General features: G+C 46.8%; 1 non-coding gene across 1 annotated transcript; it reads left to right on the top strand.

The window, feature by feature from the left end:
- The first annotated feature begins 1,403 nt into the window (after window positions 1-1,403).
- On the top strand, window positions 1,404-1,476 carry trnav-uac (transfer RNA valine (anticodon UAC)). The gene has a single exon. It is a non-coding gene; the product is annotated as a tRNA-Val (tRNA).
- Window positions 1,477-5,152: the final 3,676 nt, after the last annotated feature.

Genomic DNA, 5,152 nt, shown 5'->3' with positions numbered 1-5,152 from the left:
GCAGGCAGCCTACAAGGTATCCACGCTGTTACACCAGAAGCTTTGGCCTGGATAACGGACCCAGTTATTGACATCGGATTTGCCTTGCTACTACCATATGAGAGAAGGGCACCCTCAGCCTTTTCTTTCTAGAGAAAAGTGCCCCAGCTCTTCAATCTTTCCTGATAGTTTTTGACAGATGAAACGTCATACGCTGACGTTCTCTGTAACCGGCTTTCCCTTAATTGGCCTGTTTGGCCCGCTGGGCGGACTTAACAAGGTCAATCAAAGGAAAATAGCGTGGGTTGGCCACAAGTCGATGGAGGCGGGACTGAAACCCAACAAGTGGGAGTCCCGCCTCCAAAAGCTCCCCATTGACAAAATCCAGCCCCTGGAGTCTCAGTGCTGGCATCATCCTTGCAATGCAGAGCCACTAGGATACTGCCTGGTATGAAGAAATCCAAAAGACTCAGAACGATTTGAAAAATGAGGGCTGTTTTTATTGAACAGAGGAGATTATAGGGTGATTTGATAAAGGTGTTTAAAATTATGAAGAATTGGGGATGAATAGATAGAAACAAACTGCTCCCAGTGTCTCAGGGACTTAGAACAAGGGGAGACTTATATAAAGGTAAAGGTAAGAGATTTAGGATGGAGAGGAGGGAAAAGTTGCAGGAAAGGCTTACTGCTGCCCCTGACTCGCCCTGCATTACTGCTGCCCCTGGGTCCCTGCATTACTGCTGCCCCTGACTCGCCCTGCATTACTGCTGCCCTGACTCGCCCTGCATTACTGCTGCCCCTGGGTCCCTGCATTACTGCTGCCCCTGACTCGCCCTGCATTACTGCTGCCCTGACTCGCCCTGCATTACTGCTGCCCCTGGGTCCCTGCATTACTGCTGCCCCTGACTCTCCCTGCATTACTGCTGCCCTGACTCACCCTGCATTACTGCTGCCCCTGGGTCCCTGCATTACTGCTGCCCCTGACTCTCCCTGCATTACTGCTGCCCTGACTCACCCTGCATTACTGCTGCCCATGGGTCCCTGCATTACTGCTGCCCCTGACTCTCCCTGCATTACTGCTGCCCCTGGGTCCCTGCATTACTGCTGCCCCTGACGCTCCCTGCATTACTGCTGCCCCTGACTCTCCCTGCATTACTGCTGCCCCTGACGCTCCCTGCATTACTGCTGCCCCTGACTCTCCCTGCATTGCTGCTGCCCCGGACTCTCCCTGATCTCCCGAGTGACAGCCCTAGCCCTGCCCCCAGGCAGTGAGTGACAGTGTCGGCCCCGCTCCCGGATTAGCTGTCGAGCCGCTCCGGGCCTGCAGAGGGCGCTGCGCGGGATGAGCTGCGGGCCTGAGACGCACGGATGGCGCATGCTCAAGAAGGGATGTGAGGCCTGCTGGCGAGTGGCTGCTCGCCGTTGGTTCCATAGTGTAGTGGTTATCACGTCTGCTTTACACGCAGAAGGTCCTGGGTTCGAGCCCCAGTGGAACCAGGCTGTCTTTTTGGATTATTAAATGTTGGACCATTTCAAGTTCCTCCTGTTTATTTACTGTAAATCAGCCGTCTTTAAACGTCAGCAGTGAATTATTACTCATTTTTTTATGCTGAAAACCTGAAGCACAACATTATAAATGCGCAAGAGCCCTGTGCAAAAAGAGATGATTGTTTCATAGAAACATAGAAGATAGGAGCAGGCCATTCGGCCCCTCGAGCCTGCTCCGCCATTCAATTCGATCATGGCTGATCATCCAAATTCAGTACCCTGTTCCTGCCTTCTCTCCATATCCCTTGATCCCTTTAGCCTTAAGAAATATATCCAACTCCTTCTTGAATATATTTAATGAATTGGCCTCTACTGCCTTTCATAGAATCATAGACAGTTACAGCACGGAAGGAGGCCATTTCGGCCCATCGTGTCCGCACCGGCCAACAAAGAGCGATCCAGCCTAATCCCACTTCCCAGCTCTTGGTCCGTAGCCCTGCAGTTAGAGCATCCCAAGTGCACATCCAAGTACTTTTTAAATGTGTTTCGGGTTCCTGCCTCTACCACCCTTTCAGGCAATGAGTTCCAGACCCCCACAACCCTCTGGGTGAAGAAATTTCCCCTCAAATCCCCTCTAAACCTTCTACCAATTACTTTAAATCTGTGCCCCTGATTTCTGACCCCTCTGCTAAGGAAAATAGGTCCTTTCTATCCACTTTATCTATGCCCCTCATAATTTTATACACCTCAATAAGGTCTCCCCTCAGCCTCCTCTGTTCCAAGGGAAGCAAACCCAGCCTATCCAGTCTTTCCTCATAGCTAAGATTCTCTACTCCTGGCAACATCCTTGTAAATCTCCTCTGTACCCTCTCTAGTGCAATCACATCTTTCCTGTAATGTGGTGACCAGAACTGCACGCAGTATTCTAGCTGAGGCCTAACTAGTGTTTTATACAGTTGAAGCATAACCCCCCCTACTCTTGTATTCTATGCCACGGCTAATAAAGGCAAATATCCCGTAAGCCTTCTTAACCACCTTATCTACCTGGCCTGCTACCTTCAGGGATCTGTGGACATGCACTCCAAGGTCCCTTTGTTCCTCTACACTACTCAGTGTCCTACCATTTAATGTGTATTCCCTTTCCTTGTTAGCCCTCCCCAAATGCATTACCTCACACTTCTCCGGATTGAATTCCATTTGCCACTGTTCTGCCCACCTGACCAATTTATTGATATCTTCCTGCAGTCCACAGCTTCCTTCTTCAGCATCAACCACACAGCCGATTTTAGTATCATCTGCAAACTTCTTAATCATACCCCCTATATTCAAGTCTAGATCATTGATATACACCTCAAAAAGCAAGGGACCTAGTACTGAGCCCTGCGGAACCCCACTGGAAACAGCCTTCCAGTCACAAAAACACCCATCAACCATTACCCTCTGCTTCCTGCCTCCGAGCCAGTTTTGAATCCAACTTGACACATTGCTCTGGATCCCATGGGCATTTAACTTCATGAACAGTCTGCCATGTGGAACCTTATCAAAAGCCTTGCTAAAGTCCATATACATCAAACGCACTACCCTCATCTACCCTCCTTGTTACCTCCTCAAAAAATTCAATCAAGTTTGTCAGACACGACCTTCCCCTAACAAATCCGTGCTGACTATCTTTGATTAATCTGTGTCTTTCTAAATGAAGATTTATCCTGTCCTTCAGAATTCTTTCCAATAATTTTCCCACCACTGAGGTTAGGCTGACTGGCCTGTAATTACTCGGCCTATCCTTTTCTCCCTTTTTAAACAAGGGTACCACATTAGCAGTCCTCCAGTCCTCCGGCACCACACCTGAAGCCAGGGAGGATTGGAAAATGATGGTCAGGACCTCTGCTATTTCCTGTTTTGCTTCACTTAACAGCCTGGGATACATTTCATCCGGGCCTGGGGATTTATCCACTTTTAAAGCTGCTAAACCCCTTAATACTTCCTCTCTCACTATGTTTATTTCATCTAATATTTCACACTCCTCCCCCCGATAGCAATGTCTGCTTCGCCCCTCTCCTTTGTGAAAACAGAAGCAAAGTATTCATTAAGAACCCTACTGACGTCTCCCGCCTCCACACACAGATTACCCTCATGATCTCTAATAGGCCCTACCCTTTCTTTAGTTATCCTCTTACTCTTTGAAAGGGTTAAAATGAATCCTCTCAGAATTCAGACAGCCGAGGTGACCACTAATTAAGTGATGCCAGCAAAATTAAAATCAGAACAAAGGAGTGGGGTCATGTGAAAATGAACGAGAACGAAAAGAAACCAGGTGGCGATAAAAAAAATCACAATAAAAATTGACTTACGTAAAAAGGCAAAACTAAACAAAGGACAGACTGAAAAGTGTTATGTGAAAGACAAAGATAAGACAGTACAGATTGAAAAAGTGCTACTCTCACTTTCTTGCACAAAAGACAGTGTGTAGGAAAGCTTTGAAAAACAAAGATAAGACGCAGCCGTGGGATAAGACAAAATTTGTGTGTTAAGCGATAAGAAATGTGCTGCTTTAGCTAAAAATTGTAGACACAGCAGAATATAGGGGTCATGGGAATTTGACCTGTGACCAAAGGCATAGTAAGATGTAACTAACCTTTACCAATACTGAAAAGAATAAGTAAGCCATATGTGATCAGGTGATTATTGTAATACAATGTGATTGGATGAAAATGGAATAAAAAGCTGTACCAACCAAGAGAGAACGAGAAGGGTGGCACTAGACCACGGGGTCTATGACCTTCTCCCAGAACGTTCTGTTAATTAAACTGTGTACTTTTACTTTAAGACAGACTCGAGTGAATTTATTTTTCACCATCACTCTTAATGTATTTATAAAACAGCTTTGGGTTTTCCTTGATTTTATTTGCCAGGAATTTTTCATGCTCTCTCTTTGCTATCCTGATATCCTTTTTAATTGCACCCCTACACTTTCTGTACTCCCCTAAAGATTCTGGTGTGGCAGAACCACTGAATGACTCTGACTAACTGTACATAATTCTCTTTAACGATGTTCTAACACCAGCCTAAACCTGTACCATTGTGTTAGGCATTACTGTGTTCTGTATATAGAGTTTGCATGTACGGGGCGTGGCCCCTTTAAGAGCACCATCAGATTGGCGTAGTCAGCAGGATGCTATGGAACTGAAAGACTGCCCGTACCAGTGAACCCGGACGAGAAGTCAAATTCTGACCATCCAGAAATTGAGTCATCTGGGAAGGTGGAGGGACAGTGCTGTAGCATCACGAATCAAGTGAAAGTCTGTAAGAGGTGAGAGAACACAGTTGTGTGAGTGTGGATTGCATGAACTAAGGGAACACTGTGTAGTGATAGAGGTCATGAAGGAATAAGCGATTGACTGATCAACAAGGACAAGGAGGGTGCCTGTCTCATCGACCCTAGCCTGAGCCAGAATTAAGAGGGCGATTGGGCCCCACGTGATGGCCAGGATCAAGTAGGCTGAGAGACTCCAAATTACCCTGGGATCGTGAAGTCAATGAATGTATGTGTGCTTAATTGTGATTAATTAACCACTTAAAAAGTCTTTTACGACCACCAGGGGTGTTACTAGAGGTAAGACGAAGGGGAGAAACCCCAGGTCACGGACGTACCACGAATAAAGACAGGATCACAGCAAACCCGCAC

The sequence above is a fragment of the Somniosus microcephalus genome, chromosome 14, assembly GCF_052327205.1.
Source record: "Somniosus microcephalus isolate GS21.2 chromosome 14, FLI_Smic_1.0, whole genome shotgun sequence".
In the NCBI taxonomy this organism is placed as follows: domain Eukaryota; kingdom Metazoa; phylum Chordata; class Chondrichthyes; order Squaliformes; family Somniosidae; genus Somniosus; species Somniosus microcephalus.
This window is presented reverse-complemented; position numbering and strand designations above follow the sequence as displayed.